The sequence below is a fragment of the Thunnus thynnus genome, chromosome 5 (assembly GCF_963924715.1).
Source record: "Thunnus thynnus chromosome 5, fThuThy2.1, whole genome shotgun sequence".
In the NCBI taxonomy this organism is placed as follows: Eukaryota; Metazoa; Chordata; class Actinopteri; order Scombriformes; family Scombridae; genus Thunnus; species Thunnus thynnus.
Window position 1 is genome coordinate 21,478,226 of NC_089521.1, and position 13,499 is coordinate 21,491,724.

Below are 13,499 nucleotides of genomic sequence, written 5' to 3' on the forward strand. Positions count from 1 at the left end.
TAACAACAATCATATCATATCAGCAAAAGGGTGCACACCAAGAAAAAATGGAACCATTATTCTAATGGACACCTTAGCTATCGATGCATATCCTTCTGCTTTTTTCCAGTAATCTCAGACTTTTTCCTTGGTAGGCTGCTATTGTCTTTTCATTGGAACAATTAATAAGTATGCTTTTTGTTTGGCACCAGCACCAAATTACTGCTTTCTGATTGGCTGATGTTTGAATGTCAATTTCTTACCGTTGCATTTGTTTAACACATAGATATAATTTCTATTCACATGGATTTTTTGCTCCTGGCATGGGAAACTAATGATAATGATTTTCCCCATGTCCAGTTAAATCAAATCTGTTATTTGACATCCAATCAGTGGTGGCTGGTGACTCAAAAAATTGGAGAGGATCATTGTCTCTACTTGATGAAATCAGAGGGGTGGGGGGCAATTTTATATGCTGATAAAACAATTTGCTTTCTAAAACAAAACCCCTGAGTGGTGTAAAGGCTGCTTCTTTAAAGACAATTAGCATATACATATTGTTTCCAAACAAAGAAGTGCTCATTTTAGCCGTGCAGTGGTTCACAATGTCTCATTTTACCAACAAAGTTAAATTCAAATCCACAGTATTGTTCTATTGTGACAACAGATTTATGTTCTCATCAAAAACAGACAAGATATCACATGATTTGCACGTGTTTCTTGTGTATTTTCTTAGTATACAGAAATATATAAAGTACCACAAAGTTTATAATATGATACAGGTACAGATCAGTGCTGAATACTAGAACGACTGAACACTAAAAACATTCACAGATCTAAAAGTGAAGGTTCACATCAGAAAGTATTAATGCATGTATCAAATACATGACTTACACACTCTTATCTATATGCATGACATACAAAATACAGTCTACGAAGCTGACATGTTAACACTTGTTATTCTAGTTACTTTAAGCTTATTACTCAATATAGGCTCAGCTTAAAAACTAACTGAAGAAATTGTCACAACAAGCAGCCGGACCTCCTGCACACTCATTCACTAATCACACAACATCAACAGCTGACTGAAAAACCACTCAATTAAAAACGGGATCAATTCCAAATGAATGAGTAAGTCCAGACAGCTCACTGTAACTTCAACAAGTAAACTACCTACAGCACATTATATGATCTCTGCTGCATTCTTGTTAAGGAGATAAATTCACACAACAGCCACACAGAGACATTTAACCATGAGAGATGAAATCAGTGACCAAAGAGACAGAGAGAGAGAGAAGCTGTATCTGACTCATTTTATCTGATGTCTTCTTCTTTCTTTCATGAAGATGAAGTATTCATGTCATAACAACCATTTGTGACTGGTGGTCATCTTGTTTGTTAGTTAACAGAACTTTGTGGCTGCTGGTTAACCAGTCTGATATCATTAGCAACAATGACAAACAAGCTAACTCTCCTGGTTGTTTCTCTGGTTGCTTCTCTCTCCAGCCTCCCCGGCAGCGTCCTGCTGCTGCTGCACCACACAATCCAGATCCATTATCCCTTAACAACAGTTAGCTTAACAACAGTCCTTAACAGTCCTTCCATGGATGTATAAAGTGTCCTTCAGGCTGCTACAATGAGCTAACTGTTGCGTTGGCTAACGCAAGGAGCTATCTACTGCTAGATAAAAGAGGTGAGACATAATTTATCTATATCTTACTGGTCTTCTTCTCTCAACAGTTTGTCACACTCCTGTATATTACAGTGGAGAGAACTGAAGATGAAATCTGGAAACTATCATTGGACCAACACGATGTCAATATTGCATTCTGGTTGTTGATTGTTGATTCTTCATGTGGGAAAATGTTAGTTGCAGTGACCAAATGAGAACAAATAGTTTTTGTTGTTCTACTGGTTAACATGTGATTCAAACACAACTGAAGAACAGGGACACTTAAGGACATTCATTTTGGTTATTTCACAGTGCTTCAGTTTTCAATGTATTTACCTATGCTATGGTTATGCATGTGTTTTCCAGCCTGGTCGCCAGAATAAAATGTTGGCATTGTATGTTTCTGCAAACCACTGAAACGTTGAATATCTACAAGTCAACATGTGTAATACGTAGCATATTAACATTTCAACAATACATGACATCTCAACATTTCTACAAAATGTAACATATTAACATTTCAACAATACGAATCCTATCAACATTTCTACAAAAATACGTATCATCTTAACATTTCTGAAGTGACGTAGATCACATGCGATCTAAACTTAGTGTAAGAGTGAAGTTGTGTCTTCTGGGCAAAAGTTGTGTAAATGTAAGGGTAAACATCAGTTTACTGTGTTTTTATTGAACATTGCCTGTTTGCATATGTTTAGTGATGCAGTGTTTGGGTGATATTGTAGTGTCAGCCGCTGTTCAGACAGTAGGTAGTTTTTGAGGGGAGAGAAGGAGAGAAAAGGGTGAGAAGTGTGATGACTTGACTGAGCTGTACTTGAGTGTGACTAATGGTTTATTCCCTCACTCACACCCATGTCGCTTACACTGGTGGCAGCGGTGGGATTTCCTCCTGGGGAATATAGTCCTTTGGGATTCTGCTCAACTTTGTGAGTCCTTAAAGCTATAGGCTAACGATAGCTACGCTAACCACTAGCTTAGCTTTAGCTTTCAGTACAGTTAGTCAGCTAGTCAATGCCAATTCCGTTTTTTTTGTTTTGTTAGCTTCAAGTGAGTTTAGAAACCGTGTTTCGGTCATCTAACTCCGTCCGAGGGCTAAAGAAAAATAATAAAAGAGACGAAGGAAACTCATCATGTCTGACGAGGAAGCATTCTCCACTGGTGAGGAGCGAGCCAGCACAAGCACGAGTGATCAGCATGCATTAGTTGAACCAAGCTAATGTATATCATACTTAAAACTGTTGCACACCATTGTGGCTGTATTTCTTCAATAATAACTTTGCCATTATATTCTCATATACATAAAAGTTTCCAATCCTGTTATTTCAATGTTCCCAAATACTAATCACATGTAAATTGAAAATGGATGGTGCTTAAAGACTTTGAGCCTTTCTGTATCCCTGACATCAGTCAGATCATCATATTCACAGTGAACATTTAATGAATGCCTCTTCAACATCCTCCATTCTTTGGTGTTTTGTGTTACTTTGAACATTGTGTGACGAGAGTCTGTCGCTGCTTGAAGCAAAGAAAGCCAAACAGAACGACAAGAGCACCTTTGCAAAGTATTACAACATCTGCTCCATTTGAGATGATATCAATCCACTATCTCCACTTGGAGAGGAGCAAAGGCGGTATGGAATATATCCTTGTGATAGTAGACCACTTCACAAAGTTTGCACAGGCTTATGCTACATCAAATATGTCTGGGAAAACAGCTGCACGTAATATCTTTGATGACTTCATCCCACGATCTGGATTTCCATCCAAAATTCATCATGATCAAGGGAAGGAGTTTGAAAATGAGTTGTTTCGCAAACTGCAGAGCTACAGTGGTATACAGCACTCAAGGACAACGCCATACCACCCACAGTCAAACCCAGCAGAACGTTTCAACAGAACGTTGTTGAGTATGCTCCGCAAGCTGGAAGAAACCCAGAAGTCTAATTGGAAAGACTATCTAAACAAAGTTGTCCATGCATATAACTCCACTGTGCATGGATCAACGGGTTTCTCACCTTTCTTTCTTCTTTTTGGAAGGGAGCCAACACTCCCCATCGATCTCATGTTTCCAAATGAAGAGGAGAAAAATAGGACATCTCAAGTGGGATATGCTGAGAAATGGCAAAAATCAATGCAAGAAGCATACGACGTTACAGGAAAGAACATGAGAAAATCAGCCAAAAGAGGACAGAGACATTATAACCAGAGAGTATGGAGTTCGGTTCTTGAACCTGGTGACCATGTACTGATCCGGAACCTGCCAGAAAGGGGAGGACCAGGAAAGATCCGTGCTTACTGGGAAAACAAGGTACATGTAGTTAAGGAAAGAAAAGGGACTGACAGTCCGGTATATGTCGTGAAGCCTCTGGATGGAGACGATCGAGACAGGGTTTTACACAGAAACCTTCTGCTACCTTGCCCTTACCTCCTTGATGGACAGAGAGCTACACCGCTGAAAGAGAGGAAAACAGAACAAAGAAAAACAACAAACAAACAAAGAGAGAAAACAAGGATTCATACTCATCCTGAAGATTCTGATAGCCTCAGCGAGGAGGAGTATGCTGTGTGGATGCCTCAAATGACACAGGACACAAGTCTTGAACCACAAGCCCAAGTCTCTGGACCTACACCTAAACAGGTAGCCAGAGCCAAACAGCATCTGAGAGTGGAAGCTGAGACTGAGACATCTGACCAGGACGAGAGGAGTCAGACTCAGGAGGGAAAGGGACCTGCTCAGGATGTGAGTCAAGCTGAGGAGACTATCCAGCAGGACTTGGAGCCTGAAGTGCAAAGTTCTGATTCAGAAATGCAAGAGGACGTAGCAGAGGTGTCAGAGGAAGATTCTGAGGTCGGGAGACCAAGACGATCCACAAGGAGGCACCAACCAAGAACTATCTACACTTATGACAACCTAGGACAACCTACATACACATCAGTGAAGCAATAAATAGTGTGAGGGACGAACAGAGACAGTACTTAAGAAAAGATTTAGTTCATGGTGTGTTGAATGGACATTTGCTGAGTGATACAGTTATGATATAGTCATTTGAAAGGTTTATTTACCTGAGATTATTAAAGTCAAACACAATGGAGTATATAAAAGAATATTAGTATGATGTGCAGAGGATGTGTAACAGAATTTAGAGCTCTACATCAGTAATAAGTAATACTACAACTCAGGGCATGTATAATACAACAATGTATTAAGCAAGGTGGAATGGTAGCTTTTGCCATTTGTGACTTAGAGGACTTGGGAGGCTTACCAATGTACCAATAAGTAAGTCAGTACACTGAAACAGGCGTAAGATATTTGGCTATTTCTCCTGTGATCGTGCTTTGTAGTCTGGGAAGTACTCGGTAGTGTGACTATAAGTGTATGCCACCCAGATTACTGGTTTTGTGTTTGTTGTTGATGTATTCATTCACAGAGGTAGTGTAATAGATATTGAAAAGGAAAAAAGACATGCCAGTATTTTCTTTCTTTAATGGTATTTTATTACTTTTTCCTTCTTTTTTTTTAGTCGGGGAGGGTGTTGCGCCCCAGAAGAAAAAGGTACAACTGGCAAAAGGTTGTAATTTAATGCAATGTAACAATGATGTAAAAAATGTATTTATAGGGTGCAGTTCAGTCTTGATTGACTGCGGAGGAAATTATTGCAGCAGTAGTCTAACAGCTGGTCGACTGTGGTTGCATCTATGTGCTCTGCCAGGAGTTCTACATGAGGACAAACACTATGAAAGACCTCAGTGGGATATAAAAAGCGGAATTCATCAGTTTCACTTTGACAGATTGAGATTGTGTAAGCTACAGCATGTACATGATAGTGATCAGCATGCATTAGTTGAACCAAGCTAATGTATATCATACTTAAAACTGTTGCACACCATTGTGGCTGTATTTCTTCAATAATAACTTTGCCATTATATTCTCATATACATAAAAGTTTCCAATCCTGTTATTTCAATGTTCCCAAATACTAATCACATGTAAACTGAAAATGGATGGTGCTTAAAGACTTTGAGCCTTTCTGTATCCCTGACATCAGTCAGATCATCATATTCACAGTGAACATTTAATGAATGCCTCTTCAACATCCTCCATTCTTTGGTGTTTTGTGTTACTTTGAACATTGTGTGACGAGAGTCTGTCGCTGCTTGAAGCAAAGAAAGCCAAACAGAACGACAAGAGCACCTTTGCAAAGTATTACAACATCTGCTCCATTTGAGATGATATCAATCCACTATCTCCACTTGGAGAGGAGCAAAGGCGGTATGGAATATATCCTTGTGATAGTAGACCACTTCACAAAGTTTGCACAGGCTTATGCTACATCAAATATGTCTGGGAAAACAGCTGCACGTAATATCTTTGATGACTTCATCCCACGATCTGGATTTCCATCCAAAATTCATCATGATCAAGGGAAGGAGTTTGAAAATGAGTTGTTTCGCAAACTGCAGAGCTACAGTGGTATACAGCACTCAAGGACAACGCCATACCACCCACAGTCAAACCCAGCAGAACGTTTCAACAGAACGTTGTTGAGTATGCTCCGCAAGCTGGAAGAAACCCAGAAGTCTAATTGGAAAGACTATCTAAACAAAGTTGTCCATGCATATAACTCCACTGTGCATGGATCAACGGGTTTCTCACCTTTCTTTCTTCTTTTTGGAAGGGAGCCAACACTCCCCATCGATCTCATGTTTCCAAATGAAGAGGAGAAAAATAGGACATCTCAAGTGGGATATGCTGAGAAATGGCAAAAATCAATGCAAGAGTATGGAGTTCGGTTCTTGAACCTGGTGACCATGTACTGATCCGGAACCTGCCAGAAAGGGGAGGACCAGGAAAGATCCGTGCTTATTGGGAAAACAAGGTACATGTAGTTAAGGAAAGAAAAGGGACTGACAGTCCGGTATATGTCGTGAAGCCTCTGGATGGAGACGATCGAGACAGGGTTTTACACAGAAACCTTCTGCTACCTTGCCCTTACCTCCTTGATGGACAGAGAGCTACACCGCTGAAAGAGAGGAAAACAGAACAAAGAAAAACAACAAACAAACAAAGAGAGAAAACAAGGATTCATACTCATCCTGAAGATTCTGATAGCCTCAGCGAGGAGGAGTATGCTGTGTGGATGCCTCAAATGACACAGGACACAAGTCTAGAACCACAAGCCCAAGTCTCTGGACCTACACCTAAACAGGTAGCCAGAGCCAAACAGCATCCGAGAGTGGAAGCTGAGACTGAGACATCTGACCAGGACGAGAGGAGTCAGGCTCAGGAGGGAAAGGGACCTGCTCAGGATGTGAGTCATGCTGAGGAGACTATCCAGCAGGACTTGGAGCCTGAAGTGCAAAGTCCTGATTCAGAAATGCAAGAGGACGTAGCAGAGGTGTCAGAGGAAGATTCTGAGGTCGGGAGACCAAGACGATCCACAAGGAGGCACCAACCAAGAACTATCTACACTTATGACAACCTAGGACAACCTACATACACATCAGTGAAGCAATAAATAGTGCTTTTTTTTTAGTCGGCCCCAGAAGAAAAAGGTACAACTGGCAAAAGTTGTAATTTAATGCAATGTAACAATGATGTAAAAAATGTATTTATAGGGTGCAGTTCAGTCTTGATTGACTGTGGAGGAAATTATTGCAGCAGTAGTCTAACAGCTAGTTGACTGTGGTTGCATCTATGTGCTCTGCCAGGAGTTCTACATGAGGAAAAACAGTATGAAAGACCTCAGTGGGATATGAAAAGCGGAATTCATCAGTTTCACTTTGACAGATTGAGATTGTGTAAGCTACAGCATGTACATGATAGTGATCAGCATGCATTAGTTGAACCAAGCTAATTTATATCATACTTAAAACTGTTGCACACCATTGTGGCTGTATTTCTTCAGTAACAACTTTTCCATTATGGATGGTGCTTAAAGACTTTGAGCCTTTCTGTATCCCTGACATCAGTCAGATCATCATATTCACAGTGAACATTTAATGAATGCCTCTTCAACATCCTCCATTCTTTGGTGTTTTGTGTTACTTTGAACATTGTGTGACGAGAGTCTGTCGCTGTTTGAAGCAAAGAAAGCCAAACAGAACGACAAGAGCACCTTTGCAAAGTATTACAACATCTGCTCCATTTGAGATGATATCAATCCACTATCTCCACTTGGAGAGGAGCAAAGGCGGTATGGAATATATCCTTGTGATAGTAGACCACTTCACAAAGTTTGCACAGGCTTATGCTACATCAAATATGTCTGGGAAAACAGCTGCACGTAATATCTTTGATGACTTCATCCCACGATCTGGATTTCCATCCAAAATTCATCATGATCAAGGGAAGGAGTTTGAAAATGAGTTGTTTCGCAAACTGCAGAGCTACAGTGGTATACAGCACTCAAGGACAACGCCATACCACCCACAGTCAAACCCAGCAGAACGTTTCAACAGAACGTTGTTGAGTATGCTCCGCAAGCTGGAAGAAACCCAGAAGTCTAATTGGAAAGACTATCTAAACAAAGTTGTCCATGCATATAACTCCACTGTGCATGGATCAACAGGTTTCTCACCTTTCTTTCTTCTTTTTGGAAGGGAGCCAACACTCCCCATCGATCTCATGTTTCCAAATGAAGAGGAGAAAAATAGGACATCTCAAGTGGGATATGCTGAGAAATGGCAAAAATCAATGCAAGAAGCATACGACGTTGCAGGAAAGAACATGAGAAAATCAGCCAAAAGAGGACAGAGACATTATAACCAGAGAGTATGGAGTTCGGTTCTTGAACCTGGTGACCATGTACTGATCCGGAACCTGCCAGAAAGGGGAGGACCAGGAAAGATCCGTGCTTACTGGGAAAACAAGGTACATGTAGTTAAGGAAAGAAAAGGGACTGACAGTCCGGTATATGTTGTGAAGCCTCTGGATGGAGACGATCGAGACAGGGTTTTACACAGAAACCTTCTGCTACCTTGCCCTTACCTCCTTGATGGACAGAGAGCTACACCGCTGAAAGAGAGGAAAACAGAACAAAGAAAAACAACAAACAAACAAAGAGAGAAAACAAGGATTCATACTCATCCTGAAGATTCTGATAGCCTCAGCGAGGAGGAGTATGCTGTGTGGATGCCTCAAATGACACAGGACACAAGTCTTGAACCACAAGCCCAAGTCTCTGGACCTACACCTAAACAGGTAGCCAGAGCCAAACAGCATCTGAGAGTGGAAGCTGAGACTGAGACATCTGACCAGGACGAGAGGAGTCAGGCTCAGGAGGGAAAGGGACCTGCTCAGGATGTGAGTCAAGCTGAGGAGACTATCCAGCAGGACTTGGAGCCTGAAGTGCAAAGTTCTGATTCAGAAATGCAAGAGGACGTAGCAGAGGTGTCAGAGGAAGATTCTGAGGTCGGGAGACCAAGACGATCCACAAGGAGGCACCAACCAAGAACTATCTACACTTATGACAACCTAGGACAACCTACATACACATCAGTGAAGCAATAAATAGTGTGAGGGAAGAACAGACACAGTACTTACAAAAAGATTTAGTTCATGGTGTGTTGAATGGACATTTGCTGAGTGATACAGTTATGATATAGTCATTTGAAAGGTTTATTTACCTGAGATTATTAAAATCAAACACAATGGAGTATATAAAAGAATATTAGTATGATGTGCAGAGGATGTGTAACAGAATTTAGAGCTCTACATCAGTAATAAGTAATACTACAACTCAGGGCATGTATAATACAACAATGTATTAAGCAAGGTGGAATGGTAGCTTTTGCCATTTGTGACTTAGAGGACTTGGGAGGCCTACCAATGTACCAATAAGTAAGTCAGTACACTGAAACAGGCGTAAGATATTTGGCTATTTCTCCTGTGATCATGCTTTGTAGTCTGGGAAGTACTCGGTAGTGTGACTATAACTGTATGCCACTCACTTTACTGGTTTTGTGTTTGTTGTTGATGTATTAATTCACAGAGGTAGTGTAGTAGATATTGAAAAGGAAAAAAGACATGCCAGTATTTTCTTTCTTCAATGGTATTTTATTACTTTTTCCTTCTTTTTTTTAGTCGGCCCTAGAAGAAAAAGGTACAACTGGCAAAAGGTTGTAATTTAATACAATGTAACAATGATGTAAAAAATGTATTTATAGGGTGCAGTTCAGTCTTGATTGACTGCGGAGGAAATTATTGCAGCAGTAGTCTAACAGCTAGTCGACTGTGGTTGTATCTATGTGCTCTGCCAGGAGTTCTACGTGAGGTAAAAACAGTATGAAAGACCTCAGTGGGATATAAAAAGCGGAATTCATCAGTTTCACTTTGACAGATTGAGATTGTGTAAGCTACAGCATGTACATGATAGTGATCAGCATGTATTAGTTGAACCAAGCTAATGTATATCATACTTAAAACTGTTGCACACCATTGTGGCTGTATTTCTTCAATAATAACTTTGCCATTATATTCTCATATACATAAAAGTTTCCAATCCTGTTATTTCAATGTTCCCAAATACTAATCACATGTAAACTGAAAATGGACGGTGCTTAAAGACTTTGAGCCTTTCTGTATCCCTGACATCAGTCAGATCATCATATTCACAGTGAACATTTAATGAATGCCTCTTCAACATCCTCCATTCTTTGGTGTTTTGTGTTACTTTGAAAATTGTGTGACGAGAGTCTGTCGCTGCTTGAAGCAAAGAAAGCCAAACAGAACGACAAGAGCACCTTTGCAAAGTATTACAACATCTGCTCCATTTGAGATGATATCCATCCACTATCTCCACTTGGAGAGGAGCAAAGGCGGTATGGAATATATCCTTGTGATAGTAGACCACTTCACAAAGTTTGCACAGGCTTATGCTACATCAAATATGTCTGGGAAAACAGCTGCACGTAATATCTTTGATGACTTCATCCCACGATCTGGATTTCCATCCAAAATTCATCATGATCAAGGGAAGGAGTTTGAAAATGAGTTGTTTCGCAAACTGCAGAGCTAAAGTGGTATACAGCACTCAAGGACAACGCCATACCACCCACAGTCAAACCCAGCAGAACGTTTCAACAGAACGTTGTTGAGTATGCTCCGCAAGCTGGAAGAAACCCAGAAGTCTAATTGGAAAGACTATCTAAACAAAGTTGTCCATGCATATAACTCCACTGTGCATGGATCAACAGGTTTCTCACCTTTCTTTCTTCTTTTTGGAAGGGAGCCAACACTCCCCATTGATCTCATGTTTCCAAATGAAGAGGAGAAAAATAGGACATCTCAAGTGGAATATGCTGAGAAATGGCAAAAATCAATGCAAGAGTATGGAGTTCGGTTCTTGAACCTGGTGACCATGTACTGATCCGGAACCTGCCAGAAAGGGGAGGACCAGGAAAGATCCGTGCTTATTGGGAAAACAAGGTACATGTAGTTAAGGAAAGAAAAGGGACTGACAGTCCGGTATATGTCGTGAAGCCTCTGGATGGAGACGATCGAGACAGGGTTTTACACAGAAACCTTCTGCTACCTTGCCCTTACCTCCTTGATGGACAGAGAGCTACACCGCTGAAAGAGAGGAAAACAGAACAAAGAAAAACAACAAACAAACAAAGAGAGAAAACAAGGATTCATACTCATCCTGAAGATTCTGATAGCCTCAGCGAGGAGGAGTATGCTGTGTGGATGCCTCAAATGACACAGGACACAAGTCTTGAACCACAAGCCCAAGTCTCTGGACCTACACCTAAACAGGTAGCCAGAGCCAAACAGCATCCACAAGGAGGCACCAACCAAGAACTATCTACACTTATGACAACCTAGGACAACCTACATACACATCAGTTAAGCAATAAATAGTGCTTTTTTTTTAGTCGGCCCCAGAAGAAAAAGGTACAACTGGCAAAAGTTGTAATTTAATGCAATGTAACAATGATGTAAAAAATGTATTTATAGGGTGCAGTTCAGTCTTGATTGACTGTGGAGGAAATTATTGCAGCAGTAGTCTAACAGCTAGTTGACTGTGGTTGTATCTATGTGCTCTGCCAGGAGTTCTACGTGAGGTAAAAACAGTATGAAAGACCTCAGTGGGATATAAAAAGCGGAATTCATCAGTTTCACTTTGACAGATTGAGATTGTGTAAGCTACAGCATGTACATGATAGTGATCAGCATGCATTAGTCGAACCAAGCTAATTTATATCATACTTAAAACTGTTGCACACCATTGTGGCTGTACTTCTTCAGTAACAACTTTTCCATTATGGATGGTGCTTAAAGACTTTGAGCCTTTCTGTATCCCTGACATCAGTCAGATCATCATATTCACAGTGAACATTTAATGAATGCCTCTTCAACATCCTCCATTCTTTGGTGTTTTGTGTTACTTGTGGACCTTCGTGAATTTAAATGTATGGAGAATTAGGATGCCGTTGTTTCGGGTTCCTTTCAGCACTTCATCAACACACATCCAGCGAGAAGTAAGGTTAACAAAGAGAGCAGACCAAATCTGATTCCCCAAAAAGTGGAGAATTGACATAATTTAGTAAGTCACAGAACCAAAATGTTCACCATCACAGTCATATAACCAATCATATTTGGCAGAAAGCTGATTCTCCAATTTTACAAATCAATAACTGACATTGTGCACAAACAAAATATATTTTTCTCTCCTGAGACAGAACATGATCACTGCATGAATGAGCCATGAGTTCCTCTGATGATTTTGTTGTGTTGGTTGGTTCACACCATTTCAGATACGCCAGTCCATCATTGCACAAAGTACTGTAATAAATCTGAGTTCAAACAGAATCCAGAACTTATGTGGGATAAATGACAGAGACCTCAGAATAATCAACACCAGACCATCAGAGTATCAGGCAAAAATAGAAATCTTTATTAAGTGAACACCAATAAAAAGAAGGGGCTTCGGAGTTTCACTAGATAGGATAGTTATGCCACTTGAGGGGGAGTCAGGGCTGGCCACACTATAAAATTTCACACCACCATTCAGAGATGCAAGACACTACAGGGATAAGAGCACATCACAACAACTTCAGGAAATGCCTGGGAGCACAACACACTGCACACAGTGGAGTCGCACGTCTACTTTAAGAAAGAGGGTGGGGCCAATACAAAACCTCCCCCCGCCCGGGACCCAACTCAATCCCACCCCGCTTCTCTCCTGTCCCCACGACAATAAAATACAAAACAACAAATACACAATACATACAAGTTAAAATATATACTAAACTTGCGTGGTCGACCCCCCCCCCCCCCATCAAGGAAAATGATGGCCTGCCACACCATGGGAGGTGAAAGGCTGTACCAACATTTGTGGGAATCATTTTGATTCCTACATCTATGGATCACCATCATCAGCAGAAATGTTGTAATAGCAGGAATGATAAAAAATGTAACATGTCATAATCCGGCTCCTAGGCCATGACAGATGTGGGCACAACGGATGGGAGTAAATTATAGACCATCAAATAATTGCCATAAAATACTAATTATTTGAAAATGGAGAGTTTATTGGATCTTCTGACAAATGAAAAAAAGAGAAATCAAATAACTCTTTGCATATGAGTTTTGTTTTGTATCATATTTTATACATCCAGAATTTTTTGTAATTCATTGCTCACAGCATTTTTTTTAATCAAACAAAAACATACAGAACACAACACTTTTTAACCCCTTAAACTCTGAGTTTAAGTAAGCGTAATTAAGTAAGCGTGGTGAATGAAAAAATATAATATACATAACTCAGCCTGTACATCTGGAATGTCTTGTCTGTTTTGTTCATTTGTCCACAAATGGATGTGAGGG